A 16,430-nucleotide genomic window follows, 5' to 3' on the forward strand; every position below is an offset into this window, starting at 1 on the left:
TTCTCCATAACGAAGCTTGGATCAAGCTCCTTCAGCATGCTTTCTTCAAAAATGCTTATGAGTTTATATGAGCTCAATATACAGTTTGATCACATTTATAGAAGCCAAAAAAATTTTGATCAAATTAATAATACAGAACATAGTAGTGAAAGCGCAGTAGCTTTGAGTCAATGACCCAACTAGCAGCAAGGGTATAATTTAAAGTCAGAAATTTCCAGTGCATGCACTGTTAGCCACAGTGAACCTGTTACTGCTCTAAAGGGAATTGTTTGCCTCTTATTAGATTTTCTACAGCACAGCCATAAGTGATAAATGTACTGCTGTACTCACTGTCAAGTTAATCAATGCTGCCAAAGTTTTGTTGACCTAACAGTAATCCATAAAGTGAGCGGCATTTTCTCTATCCCTATGACATCTCAGTCCTCAGTGGGGATACAAATCTTACAAAAGCTTCTTAAAAAATATGAAAAAACAAAGCAAAGGGGGGGGGGGGGAGATATTTTCAAAATTCTGTCTTTAAATTAGCTGTGAATTCCTTGCCTCTCTGAAAAATTGCTTAAAAATGAAGGCCACACAATGGATTCAGTTTGATGGTTAAAATACTAGCAAATGGATAACTTCACAGAGGATAAAGCCTTGCCTACTAAAAAGAAGGTAAAAAACAGCTTCAGGAGTCTTCCAAGGAAACAATTGTGAACACGATTTACTTGTGACTATAGATTAGTGCACTGGTTCAAACAGAGAACGGTGCAGCAATTCTGAAGACAGTAATGTGAAAACAATAATAAAAAATCACCACCAATAAAACTTGTCTATTGCTGCGTCTGGCTGTGATTCACAGTCCGTGAGAGGCATCACCACTGAAAAGAAGAAAAAGTCAGGAAACAATCCCTAGTAGAACAAGCTGCTCTATAAACAAACTGCTGCCATGCTCTCACAAGCAATTATAGACATATGAAATATGAATTGCCATTGATTTTTCTTCTAGAGGTCACTCTGCTCCATGTTTTACGCACTCTAGGCATTTATTTGGGTGGCAAACTGACAAGTTTTTACAGAATTAACGGAGCAATGTAATCCTTGCTCAATCACAGGTAGTTCATTATGGTTCTGTTCCTTGACACTTGTGCCTCCCAAAACTCACTAGCAAGGGAGTCCTTGATAAAGGTGAGGAATAATGCAATGACTTGTGAAAAGAGACCATCCTAACTTGGTCAGCAAATGCTTATTTACTACTTCTGTGCTGATGGCAGAGAAGCAGCATCAGTTGGAGGGCTGCATTTATCACAGCATAGCAGTTCTGCAGATAATGTTCTGATTTGGCTAAAACTCTCCACATTCTTGTTATTGAAAGAGGGATGACTTCTTTGGAAAGGAAAAACAAGATTGCAAGTTAGCCCCCTAACAGAAGTAACATAGCTATCTGGATTTCTGTTAAAAATTATCATAACATTAAAATACTGCAAGAATGCCAAGGGGCTCTCTATAAATCTCATGTTTTTATGTTATCTTCACACTTAGGAATTGCTTGATGTTCCTTACTCAGCAACCAGACAACTACTTAATTTTGGCCAGTAAAGTCCACAAATGAGGATGAAACGGGGACTCATGAATCATATATTCTGGCATTTTTAGACAGCAATCTTCTTTACTTCTATTATTCATTTTTGGCAAAAATAGTTGGTTTCTGGGTTTCCCATGCAAGAAGAATTTGCAAAAAGGCGGTGTTGCACCCTTCCTTCCCAGTGGTTATTCTGTCCCCGAAGGCTCTGGTTTACCCTACAAGTAAGCCTTGGCATCTGAAGCTAAGGTTAAATTGTTATTTTAAGTCACTTTTCTTGGTGCCTCAATAAAAGGACAGAACAGTACTAGAATACCATGGTACAGAGAGCTTAATCAGACCCTAGACTCCATGATGAGCAAATAAAAGAGAGTACGCCATCAGCGCAAGTACGTCTGGAGAAGTGGTGCCCCAAAATAAAAGCAGATGTGGATATAGTATAAAGGTTCAGAAAGGATTTATAGTAGAACTGAAGTCTACAAAAAACCTTGCATTGTCTGTTGACTGGACACAGAAGTGACCTTCAACACATGATCATGAGAAGACAACACTATGACTGATATGTAGATTGAATAAATCAATCAAGAGGGCAAAACAAAATTTCAGGGGAAAAAAAAACAAAATGAGAAAAGGTGGGAAGATGCCAGTGACATATGAAGTTGAAAGAATCTGCTATAGATATAAAAAAAGATAACAGTGGTTGAGATAACATATAGATATAAAAATTATAACATGCTGGTTATAACTGGTAAATATACTACAGGGAAAATAATTTAAATGTCTCTATCCACACGTTAACAAGCCCAGCTTCTCCACCTGTCCCGTATCTCAGCGTCAATCAATGGTCCGATGGTGGACTTCCCTCTGACATCCTTGGTGAACTTCACCACTTTGTAAAATTGGGCAAAAATAATTGACCAAACTAGATCAATTGGGATTCTTTTTTTTTTTGGCCACATTCATTTTTTTTTGAGATGCCAAGCCTGGCTGCTAGATCTCTTCACTGAAATGCTGTCTGTACTTCTACATTAATAATACTGATCCTGAGTACCTGCATTGGACCACAGTTATCAACAGCCTCCTGCATCATTACAGCACAAATTCATCATAAAACCCACTAACCTTTATTTCCAATACTACAAAAAGACCCCAATATCCTATAGTAACTTACTCTTGCAGTACATGTCCTCATCATCGCAGCATTTGAAGTTGGGTAACTGCTGCTGTTCAAAACTATTAGCATGTATCACTGCACGACCTTGAATGAATCCAAATACCCAGAGAACCATCTGATTGGATAATGTAGAGACAGCTGCTTAAATGCTGGTGGCTGCAAGACTGTTGATCATCAATCTTGTGCATGGTCTTTGCTCCTCCGTAATCTCCTGTTGGTTTATGAGTGCTTTTGAAATGTTACATAGGAATCTTCCCCACTGAACCAAGTGTGAGAGCTGGATCCCATGCTGAAAAGCACACTTGCAGATATGGATGCCCTGACATCTGGAGAAACTGGGAGAGGTTTCACTGGTCTAACTTCCTCGTGATTTCTTGAGGACATTGTGAACATTTTCCAGAAGCCAACGTTACAGGGAAGCTGCTCAGAAAACCACAGTTACTCAGAATACAACTGTGATCTCCTAGTGACTTGCCAGCAAGGATATAAAGAAAAATACTGTAAATGACCTGTGTTCAAAGTGCTACATCTGTTGCAGCATGTCTGTTATCACCAGTTCATGGGCTGATATGATACCATACTATCACAGTTATGAATACTGTATTTCCCTACTGATGATGATATTCTGGAAATAAAAAATAGGACGCTTGAAAAATGGAGGATGAACTCCCCCAGTCAGATACACATAACTGGAATGACATTTTCTCAGAAGGTTTTATTGGGAAAGTTATCACTGACCTTTTCATTTTCCTAGAATAGACATACCCAGTGGGTTGCAACAGCATAAGAAATAAGATTTTTATCCAACCATTTTAAAACTGTAGTTCTGCAAAAGCAGACTCCAGCCACATCACTGCTGTAAAGGCCAGGGATGCACCACACAAACTGCTGTTTTAAGACAGCAGTTTTAAAAGCTATGCCAGCTGGTATATTTGTGCTGTCAAAGTGAGTGATGCCAACACGCACAGCAGTAATACAACTTACTGGTAGTTCTGTAAAAACTTACAAGGTAGTTCTGTAAAAACTGACTTAGAAATTAGTCTGTTTAGTGTGTAACAGACTACATGTATCCCCTCCTGCCACCTTCTTCATGGAGCACATTACTCCAAAGCCTTATATACACAACAAATATCAACAACTGAACCAACGTGCAATACTTTCTTTGAACATACTAATACTCAAAGCCTATAAACGTATTTCAATATCTAAGGTGACAGAGAGCCTTTCTCCTCATGCTGATGCACTCATTCTCAAAAGGCAAAAGGCTGGCACTTAAGGGGAGCATCCAGGCGCTTTTCCTACAGTTTGTCCTTAAGGAAAATATCCAGAGGACCCATGTGCAGCGTGATGCTTACACCATGTAGGTCAATACCATTTGGCATGCACAGACAGCTGGAAGAAAGGAACACCCATCAAAAATGTCTAGATACATATCATTAGGGACACCCACTTGTATTAAAGAGGAATCAAAATCCAATGTGCTAGGCTTGTCTCTACCAAACACAGGGGTTACTGGTTATCAACATAAGCAAACCACACTTAGAGATTACCATGTCTACCAGACAGTAACAAACACAAATGTTGTAGGATAAGCAGGCTTTCTTGAGCTTTAGATGCAACTGGAGTAAATCTTGTGGTTGGCTGTGAATTGTAGGATCTGTGATTTTCCCATGTCTGTTATTTTCTGCAGCGTCTTGAAGGAGAAATGTACATAGCAAAGGTGTCAAATACAATTTGACATTCCCGTAACAGAGATCTTGAAAAGAAACGGCTTTTAGTGCTTTTGTTGCAAGGAGAAACAAACAAGACTAATTTCTGTATTACAGATAAAATTTTTCTTTGTGCTTAGTGGTTACTCTCAACTCAATTTTGTTGCATCAGTGCTTCTTATTGCTTTACGTAAAATTTGCATTCATTGATAACACTGGGTTACTCTGACTGTTATACTGAGCTTTGAACTAATTGCTCTCAATTAATCTGTTCCACTCTTTGATAGCTTATTTATCAGATTGGGAAAGATAGATTTAATGGTGCTTGCTGGAAACAAGTTCTTTAATTGGAAATACCAGAGTGTTTAGCTCACTTCGTGCTCTAGCAATTAAGGACAATTTGGAAAAACGTTTTTCCCCCTACTATTGTCTCCTTGATTAGATTTCCAAAGAAGCAGACAAAACAAATGACAATACCACCTAGCAATATTGGTGCAAATAAAAGCCCAGCAGCCAAATTACTTACTATGAGAAATGTGAACCATCCCCATCAATTCCAATGTTGTGTTACATTCATTTTGCTGTATCTTTGCTTCCCAAGTAGGTAAATGGCAAAATTTCTTTCAAAATGCATAGCTCTATGCCTGCCTCTACACAATTATCCCTTTCCACAAATAAGCCAAATCAACAGAAGAAATTATTTTTCTTGATTAAGCTCCCACATTTCTCTTGGGATGAAACAAAACAAACAATTAATCTTTCCTTATTTGTTCTCAGAAGAACCTGCATCCCTTAAATGTACGATAACCAGGGTACCTGTGGCAGGCAGTCGGCAGCAATTAGGTTTGTGCTGAAAATGAATGGACTGGAGTCAGAATGCCTAATCTGCTGAGAGTTTCTACAGGAGGGCAAGGTTAGACCAAGAAAATTCCCTTGCTGTGAAAATACTGTTAAAAATTACCACTTGACTTCAGCATAATTAACAAGGTTTGGGAATTTATATGAACTGAGTAATTGAAAAGAATTAGCAAGAGATATATACATTAATCTTCACCAGTTACAACGCGCCTAATGAAATTAAAGGTTCTACTTCTACTTCACGCTTTGTTTCTGCAAACTTTTTTCATCTACAGAAGAAAAAGTATGTTAGATAAAGACAAGTTATGAGAAATTAAAAAGAAGAAACTGCATCACAAAACTCAATTTTTATATCAATACTTCTTGAAGATTTTCTTATATATAATTCATAGTATTTATCAGATGAAGAAACTCTATGAAAGTTTCTTATTTTAATGTCCATGTTTTTAAAGTCAACAGGAAAAATCCATATCAGAGTTATAAATTTAGGCATCATTCAGTAATACATATTTGTTTGTAAATGTACATGCACTTAAATTGAAGTCTGTCTCAGTCAAGACATTCTACAATCTACAGTTTCAGTAAAATGAGCTTTTTTACACTTAAGTAAATCCATATTATATTCGGATTAGAGAGACAATAAGCAGGTGAAAAGAAAAATAAAGGCAAGCAATGCTGATGTGTGTGGAGATAGACAACGTTAGCAGAAGGTAACAAGCATTTGTTATTCTCCTAGGCTACCCACGAGCACAGGACCTTCTCCCCTTAGTTCACTCTGAAATCCTTCAACGTATCCTTCAGAAAAGAGACATGCAAGATTGCATGAAAGCCAAAAAAAGGGAACACACACAAGGGAATTGTATCTAATACAGGAGAGTCCAATTTACGGCAGGACCAAAGGAGAAGGCTCACTGACCACCTTCTTACAACCTATCTGAAGAAGATAGTCATCTCCTCCTCTGCTCGCCTCTCTTAGCTACTGATGGACTAGCTCTTACTTCTTGCTTAAGCAGCCCTTCTTGCAAAGAATTTTTCTTTTCCTGTGCTCTTTCCTTGCAACATCTCTAAAGCAGAAGCTCAAGAATTACTGCTTATTTAATTCAGTATCTTTCTGGTAAAACCCTTTGATTAGTTCCACAGTTTTTTGGGGTTTTTTTTGTTTTTTTTTTTTCCCCTTCAGAATGGTCTATGCTAAATGATACAAACAACATCAGATAAAAACATTAGTTATTATGGCATACTTCAAAGTGAAGAATTGTCAGGTTAAGTTCATCAATCAAACTTTAATTCAGCTTCCTTATGTGTAAGGATTTAATGTTGCTTACATGATCTCATACTACTTTTCCCCCCCAAAATCAGTTCATCACCCAAAGCACAGAATGGATGGTATTCAGTTATTCAGCATATATTCAGTATTTTGTTTTCTTCCTCTCACCTCCAAATATGGCCTGTCTTATGTGAAAATTCAAATCCTGCTATAAAGACAGTATTACTCACTTCTTCATGAACTTTTTTCCCCAGCCCTCATGTGCAGTTTATAAATGCGTAAAGAATATTAATGATTGGTCTTCAGTCACACAAAGAGTGTAGGCAAAAAAATACTATCAGATTGCATAAAGGCAATGATTTGGCAGACTGAGGTCTAAACTACATGCTAATTTAGTGCTGTACACTACTGAACAGCCATAACAGAACACAGTGTGTTGCACTACACATGCAAAAATAAAATACTCTTTCACTAGAAAATACGTTTTTCCCTTCATTGGCAATTCATTAAGTAACTTTACAGATTAATTTTGAAGAAAAAGCCCTTAAGACTTTACTTGCCTTGAAAGTCTAATTTAAAAAAGCAATAGTCATTTGTACACCAAAAAAATAGAATTAGCCTATGTAAAACAACACAGTGTAGGAAATGAAAATGTGTTTAAAATGCTGTAGATTGATTAAAAAGATGGGGGAAACAGTCTTTCTACCATACTTCAGGTGGTGATAATAAAGATTCTCTGCAAGAATTACAGCTCCTTCCTCCTTTCCTTTACTATAATGGACAAAAATTGTTTGACTTTTTTTTTCCTCTCCAAAGAAGCTCAAGCAAAATAAACATTTATTAAGGAAAAAGAAAATTTAACGTCTACATGTCAAATGAGGAGTTGCCTTCAGAATAAGGAAGGTGACCGTTTTTTCTTTCATCATGGCTAAATGAAATAAGTATCTCGCACTTCGTATTGCTCTAGAAGGAATCATGGCTATCAGAACAATTGGCCATCAGCAGACTCTCATGACTATAGCAGTGCACTAGCATGTGACTTTTAATATCCCTAGTTCTGCTTTGACAGGCTGTGACATCTTAGGCAAATAACTTCATTTCTTTCTCCCTCCTCTTAAAATATCTTACCGTTATTCTGAGCATATGCAGGTCATGACAGAGACCATTTCTTACTGCATATAAATGCACAATTAGTACAGTTTGATGTTCATCTTAAATTGGGCGAAAGTATGCAATAAAATAGTGTTATGACATACAGTATAATGAAAAGAGAACGAGCAGTTATACATGATTTCTAAACCTGTCATGACTTCTAACGTAAATTCTGCTTTTAACTGAGTAAAATTTATTTTGATCAGCTCTAATGTGTAAGAGTGAAATGAGAGAGAAGTTCATGCAGCACAATTCTATACAGCAAAACCAAACATTATTGAAGATGAAGGAAAAAATATGAACCATAAACCACAACGTAGCACCACTTGAAAAGCAAAAAATATAACTCTTAAAACATAAACCAGGTAATTTTCCTAAGCATGCTTGAAAAATCCTTGGAATATTTCTGCAGGAAACACCTCTGCAAACAGACACTCTTAATAAATGTCTCTCCTTTAAATTATCTACAGAATTATTTTGCTTTCCCATTTTCTCTTGCTTTCCACCTCCTCTTAACAAATATGCAATCCTGCATGTGTCAAGCACGCTTCTTTAAAATCCACAGCCATCTAAAACAAGCTATGTATCTGTACCACCAAAGAAACATGTATGCACAACAGAATCTTAAAAGAGCTGGTTGCAGCAATGATGGATTTAAGTTATTAACCGATCAAAAAAAGATGGATGGTGGTCTGCTTTTCTTAATCTACATCATCATCTAGATCTATTTAAAGATATGTGGTACACTAACAAACTTAGTTAAGGTTTCGATAAAATCAGTAGAATAATCTGCCCTGTTACATTGAGACTGTATCGATCAATAAAATCACTTGTACTAGGAAAGTACTGTTAAGTACTGACAATCCCAGCCATTAATATTATTTAACACTCTGCTCACAATCTTTAATGAGGACAAAGAACATTTTGTCTTTTTATACTTATCATACCATTGCTTTTAGAGCTCCTTGCAGGTACAGTTCAACCTTGATTACTGCAGACTAAATGGAGTTAGAGAAGGAAGACACTGAATAATTTTGGATAATGGAGAGAATTTTCAATGTGATTAATAGATGTGGGTGATTCAACAGACTTTCCAGCAAAACATCAGTTAAGTCTTTTTTCACTGAATCCAACTTTTACTTGCAACTTTCTAACACTAGACTCATTCTTCCTAATGTATTCACCTGCATTTAAGACAAAACTGGTTTCCAGAAACAGCAATCAGGAAGATAAGAATCTGTTCTGGACTTGATGGGAATTTTTTTTTTTTTCTGCAAATAAGCCAATTTGGTCTTAAATTAGTTAGAAATAGATCCCAACAGCAAATGTGTACACAGGGCAAAGGGAAGGATTGCCTCTGCAGAAATCTTTGTGGTAGTTACTGAATGACCCAAGGAAGTCAAAGTGAAAACTATCCAGCTCCTGCTCTCAGATATGGGGAATGGTTAAACAGAAGCCTAGTGGGGAAAAAATCACAGGTCAGGCATGCACAGAATAAGGTGGAGAAGAACAAAAATAGGCCCACATTTTGCACAAAAGTTTTATAGCTTAAAATTTCTTCCTCCAAGTTCAGCTTTTAAATATACAGCCAATTACCTCCCATGTGTAAAGCATTTGGTCTTAAAAGGCATTAACCTTTACAAGAGGCTTTGCACAGTGGCATCTGACCTGCATACCTCTTTCATTATACCAATATGATTCAACCATGTCTTCTCAATCATATGATTCAATCTTTTTTCTTTTAAGAATAGTGTTCATGACACATACAGGGCTCAGTTCATGGAAACACATTAATGTTTAATCAAATCTACTAACAAGCTGTAACACAAGTATGTGTTTAATTACTTTAAGGACTATGTAAGAAAGGTCTTAATGGTTCGGACCAAAGGTCCATTTAGCACTGTATCCTATCTCCAAAAATGGCTACAAATGGATACCAAGGAAGAGTGTAAATGAGCAAGACTAACATATGAGACATTTTCCTTCAATACTCTAGCAGCCTCGAAAGTTATTTCCAGCTTGAGGACCTTCTATGCTTAATATAAACTGCTCTTCCATGAACCTTTCCAGTCTTCCCTTGAACCAATTTAAAATTTTGCATTTACAACACCCTTTGGCAAAGACACACAGGTACACAGGAATAACTAAATGCTTGATACAGAATGCATTTCTGAGAATATAAAGGACGAACAATTGTGATGAATATTAACATTGACAGAGTGGATAAATGTGATGAATGTGAACTGCACAGAAATAAAATTTGAATAGCTGAACGATCATTGAATAGTTCTAAGATCATTTTGCCATTACATTTCCAGAATTAAATAGTAACCAACTTGATTTATTTTTATTGGGCAAAAGCAAACTAATGTCTCATAAAAGTGCACATATTCACACACAGAGATCTCAATATTTATAAACAGCTCCAACAGCACTGGTTCAAAAACATCTGCCTCTACAGACATTACATTTTTTTTCTTCTTTAATATTGATAATGGAATGCCAAGAACTGTTCCATTTAGAAAGCACTTACAGATTGCTTCTGATCCTAGAGAACTGTGTCAGCTTCAGCCAACCCACAAACCAAGATCTCCCTGTCTTTATATGAAATCCTAACTTTCGTTCTGCCTAGCAGAGCTCAGGCTGACTTTTTTTATTACTACTGTGGGACGTTTTTTCCTCCACAAAGAGAAGAGAAAACAGTGAAAAATCCTGTGCATCACCGAGGATTTGTTTTCCCCACTTTCTGATCCTACTCCAGCCAAGACAGCTCTGAAGCAGTATTTCAGCTACCATTACAGAGGAGGAGTATTCGGCTATTGAAAGGCAAAGCTCTAGCCAATGCACGATGTGGAGTACTTGCAGGCTGGCATCAGAAGTCTAGATGGCTTTTCTTAGAGCAGAGACCTCTCCAGTCAAGGACAAGGTTATAAATGACTGGGTTCGCATTCTGCCTTGTTAGAATAGCAAGAGGCCAACAGAAATTGAATCAGTTAAGCAGTGAAGAACTAATGAAACTTCCCACTAGGTGATGGAAAACTCTTTCTTCACAATTAGATAAAAAGCCCTGAGAAATCAAATTATCTCACTCCCCAGAATGATAGTGAAAAGGGGCAATGACTGACACTCAAAGAAAGCAGAAGATTCTTATCCTCAGTTGCAATATGAAATGCTGTATTAGCTCTGAAATACTCTGCAACAGAGTTTCCAAATCAACAAAAAGATCCTTTCAGTATTTTATAAATTTTTTTAACTTAATCTAAAACTTTTATGAAGCAACAGCACACAACTAGATCAACTTAAAAGAAGATAGTTCAAAAGCTTTAGAATACAAATTTGGATTGATGACTAAAATCAGAGGGTTTTTTTCTGAGGCTAGAGAAGGTTATTTAATCCTTCCATCCAGATTTATTGATTTGTTCATACCCAATGTCCAGTCAGAAAAGGCTATTTATTTATTTATTTAAACTTTACCACAAGGGATTTAGTATCAACACTTATTGAAGTAATTGAAGAAAATCATCATGGCCCATGAAGAAATGACACCTTGGGCCAAATTTTCTCAAAGATAGTTTTCTTTCTGTAGTCACTAACTGCACAAATAGCTCATTTGTCTTCATTTTTTTGCAGCTGCTGTTGAACTGTTCCCCAAAAAGAGAGTAAAAAAAGCAATATAATAATGGGTGATTTTCTCCTTTATATTTCTGATGAACTTATTCATAAAGCAACTACACATTACCCATCACTCCATCCACTGTTTTCCTAACTCCACCCTGCTGGAAACTAAGACAGCTAAGGAGTATAGGATTGCATTCTACTTTCTTAAGAGCAAAATCATAACAGATATGGTTTTATTTATCTTTTTCAGGAAGGACTGGTAGTTAAAATATTTTTAAAGAGAATTGCATTTTGAAGAATACTGAAATATAGGTCAAAGTGCTTCTCAGATCTCCAGATTATTTCCTTAAATGGAAAACAAATCTCTAGTCCAGTTTCATAAACTCCATAATTCATTTTGAAGATTTGGATTCCTGAAACTGCTGGAATGTTGAAGTTCATGAAGTCTTCAAGTCTCACAGCCAAGCAGCACTTTAACCAATCTTATCTCCAGGAATCAGGACTGTTCTCTTTGTAAAAAGTTCAAGAGTAAATAAAAGGCAAGCATGTTTTCTTGACCTCAGCCGAGAGAGAAATATTAGCTCTACATATTAACTCTGGTTAGAGACATATGTACATACAGACCCTACATACATACAGAGCAGTTCAGAAGGTTTACAGCCCTCTGTTTTATATTAGAGTCTTGCCAGTCACAAGAAGAATTTCTTCAGGTCGCCCAGACCACAAGAAATGAGTTAGTATCCTGAAGCTCATAAAAAATATGGGCCTCCTCCAAAATCTCTCTCCATAACCAAATCATTTCAGTGAAGACTAGCAGCAGCTACACAGTCTCATGCTGAGGTGTGGGTGCCACTTCACAGTGAATTCTGTTAACAATGCCTGTTGTTATGTTGGACTGATGATATCAGCAAATGATGAGATTTCTTCTGCCCAAGGGAGTTTGAAAATATCTATTCCATTGAACTTTAAAAGGCAGACCTGTCAAAGGGCACGTCCCTGGGGCAGAGAGACTGGATGGCAATAACATCCAGTGTCAGCTTACTGGGACAAGGATATGACCTAACTCCAAATCAGGAGAGAGCAGGTGGCTACATCAAATTCTTCCCCATTACCAATTCACTGGAAATAAGCTCCATAAAAACTGCTCCTCCAAGAGCACATCATATAAAATCTATTTGTAACAAATACTGATCAGATTGACAACACAGCTGCAGCTGCCTCGATAATCAGTTAGATATGGTCCCTCAGTGATGCCCTTAGGAATCCCAACAATGTCTTCAGTGTCCAAAACAAAACCCCAACTACCTGTTCAGTTGGCCCATCCAGAAGATGACTTATTGAACTCATATACAACAATAATTGTGCAAAAGGGAGCATTTCAAGTGATGTATATCTCCTTTAAATACACTTCCAAAACAGACCATATTTCTGTATTGCTTTGTGATAAATGGTCAGTCCAAGATTATACAGTGGATTAAAAAAACCAAACAACCACCCACCGCCCAGAAGCTACAATGATGATTAACAGTCTGCCCTTTCATCTTTCACACTTACCTTTACCTTCTGGTACTTTCAAGCAAACATATTTCTCCAGGCTCACAAACATACTATCAGGAGTCACAGACTTTCAACTCAGGTCCAGTTGGCAGCCCTTCTCAAATTAGAGGCTTTCTACACAACCAGCTACCTCAAATCTGTATCTTCTACCTTTTCTCAACACCAAATGCTTCAGAAAACATATCAAGACAAGACATTTTGTAACCATAAACAAATCATAGCTAAGTTCAAATCTTTGTGCAATCTAATACTACTATCAGAGAGGTTTTTATCAGCGATCGTGTAATCCAATGATTTATTTTACAAATTTTAAATCAAAACCACCTGGTTTCTCATGTCTGCTGTATTACAAGCTACAAGCTCAGATATACAAATAAGTAACTATTAAGTCAGAATTTATATCACACACTAATTGATTTATGGTAACTCTTAGGTGACAGCCACCACAAGGTAATGAGAGCTGGTTTAGTCCTCTTCCACTGTCAGTAACAGGCACTTCTTATTTAGTGAAGACTAAACCAGCTCAGCTTAAGTCCTGTGTGCTGTAGGTTAAGATCATGCACAGAGGCAGTTACCACGGATCAGCAGAGGAGCAATAGCTTATTGCTTCATACTAATTTGCATGGATGTTTGGGGCCACACTCTGTCATTCACTTATCTTTGCATCTGTTTCCTCATTAATAAATTAAACATAATCCTTCTTTCCTCTTGTCAGTCAGTTGATTGTTCTTGGTATTCACACGAGCTCTGTATTATTACTATACATGCAGCTGAATTACTACACATACTAGTGCTTACTAGTCAATTGTTCAACAGTATTAAAAACAAAAGTTGTAATTCTGGCCAAACTTGTAAAATATGAAAGTCACTTAAAAATAATATAGATAAATTATCCTTTCACAATTCCATGAAAATTGGTCTATCATAACAAGAAAAAATCCCCACTCAACCTTTCAAAAACAAGAGAAAAATAAGCCATCTGATGAGTATTAGCTGACAGTAGATACTAATAAATTTAAGAAAATGACTATTTGTGTCTCATAATTTAATAACATTTGGTTTATTCATAATTTTGCTGTTCTTCAGAAAGATATAATAAAATGTTTCTGAGCTCCTGTCCATCCACTCCAAGAAACAAATAACATGTGCTGAAAGGATTTAAGAGAGCAGTTTCATAATGAAAAAGTAGAAACAAGTGAAAGAAGTAACAAGGTACTGGCAACTGCAGCACCTTCTGGCTCAGACAGGGGAACTTCTTGCTTTCTTTACCACTTGATACAGACTGATTCTACTATTCTAATTTCAAATCATTATTTTTATCTGCATTTAACTATAGAAGACCACTTAATTAAAAATATATTAAGAAGCCAATATGATTAGACCATGTCAGATACAGGTCTGTATTTGACTGCTATCTGCATGGCATATTACTTCTTGCCTGTACAGGTTTTCAAGGTGCAAAGTGCAATAATGAGAAATGAATATGTATTGCATAAAACAAATTATTTGAATGTAACATCTGTGTAAATGCTCAATCTCTGCATAAGATTCTGGCTGGTTTTGGAAAAACAGTTAATGACTACCATGGCTCCATAATAGTTTGCCAGCTGCACAAATGTCTGGCTACTAGTACCACCACTGACTAGTGATGGTAGTAGCCAAACTGCTGTTACAGATTAACTCTCATTAGTATCATCTGAAAATATGTTTGCAATATTTTATATACATGGTGTTAAATTAAAAACTGATCATGTCTTCTGAAATTGTAGCACGTTCCTACACTGTGTCTTGGAAATGCTTGCCACTATTAAAAACCTTCTGATAGCTGAAGTGCCTTAATATGAACTTTTAATTGTCTAAAATAAGGCTCTCATTATTTTAAAAGTCAAAATTTTACTGATGATTAGTTATGCTTTCTGTTAGCAGAAACAGAAATTAATGACTTTGACAAGAATATTAATGATTTTTGTTCTTGTTTTAATTTAGTATGCACATTAGTATGGATATAACTTAGAGGCTTGTCATGTTTTAATCAGATGACATCCAGCAGTCCCTTCTAACCTAAACCATTGCATGTTCCTATGATAGCCAATGGTGACAGAAGAGGGAAAAAGTTAATTAAATGTACAAGACTGTACGAGAACAAGAGTTGACTAACTCTTCCAGCAGGGGGAGATGTTCTTTTAAAGTTTATCGGCAATTAAAAAGTGCTAACCAATTTACCCCTATATCTTTTTAACAAAATTAACGTCATAAGAGAAATCGGTACATGTGCCTTAGTAGCGATATTCTCCAAAAGATAGTTGTATGAAAATCAGAAAAAAATACAAAATTCACAGCAAATGGCTGTAAGAGAAAAATATACTGACGATGGAGCAAGCTGTGCTGACAGCCATCAAAACCAAAAAGGCCCTATTCGTTTTCAAAACCAAAGTCTCTCCAACAGCAATGTTTTTTCACCCCCACAACAAATGTAATTTTTAGATGCCAAAGATGCTATAAATTATTATAGAGCAAGAAGGAAAAAAGGATTAAATTTTTCAATTTAACGATACTAACTAAATATTAAAAAACAAAAATTAACTATGTTGCCTGAAACGCTCCCTATATCTCAGAACAAAATCTGAGCTGTGTTTTTCTCCTTATTTCCAAATTTCTTTTTGAAAGTTTAATGTCAGAAGTAATACTGTCTCGTGTCACACTATAGTTCTATTCTCCTCCTTAAGAAGTTTTCTTTTACAAACCTTCCTGAGAATCAGGGAGGTTCCTGAGTGGTGCAGGTTACCATCTATTTTCTATGAATGCAGCTCACTGTCCATTATGTTGCAGTTCACCATTTTTCCAGTTGTGCCACTGCAACTGTGGATGATGACATAAATCAGATCTCTGAAATTTTTACTATTTTTACTACTGAGTAAAAATAGAATACTCTCATTCTTGCCTTCCTCCCAAAACAATTATCTTTTGACTCAGATAATTTCTATGATCCCCTTCAATAAAACAGCACTTGCATCAGTACAGCTGAAGGTGCAGTGAACTGGGGACGTGTCTAGAGGAACACCTTAATCTGGCTTTGTCACCAGAGAAATGGCTGTGAAACTATACCACAGGGCATTTTTAAAGCAATCAAGGTGAGAGTAGAAATTCTGTTTGTTAAAAAAGGCTGGGATTTATCACTGGTATATTTAGATGTGTATGTGTCTGAGTCATTCCCAAAGACTTCTTTTACAGTCTGTAGCAAAATCAGAACCCAAATAGGAAGAATCTGAGACTTTAAATGCAAGTTTCCAAACCGACTGAGATGACGATGGGATGTCAGGTGCCTATTTCAACTAGATGAACAATTCAGATACAGACATGTACAGTAGAGGGATATGAGTTTGATGAGCTGATTCTTCCCTAGTCTGTCTAAATGGAGGTGAGTTAAATAAAGCCTCCTTGTATCTCTTCTGCAACACTTGACTGGTACAGTCAGAACAACTTTGGAAAGAATAACATTATTGTCCCCACTTTAGGCACCGGAAAATGAGGTAC

At 36.6% G+C, this 16,430-nt stretch overlaps 1 protein-coding gene across 2 annotated transcripts in view; it reads right to left on the reverse strand.

Annotated features, from left to right (window-relative positions):
* SNX24 (sorting nexin 24) overlaps nt 1–16,430 on the reverse strand; it is a 96,019-nt gene that overhangs the window by 24,718 nt on the left and 54,871 nt on the right. The window lies entirely within an intron of this gene.

The sequence above is a fragment of the Aptenodytes patagonicus genome, chromosome Z (genome assembly GCF_965638725.1).
Source record: "Aptenodytes patagonicus chromosome Z, bAptPat1.pri.cur, whole genome shotgun sequence".
Lineage (NCBI taxonomy): Eukaryota > Metazoa > Chordata > Aves > Sphenisciformes > Spheniscidae > Aptenodytes > Aptenodytes patagonicus.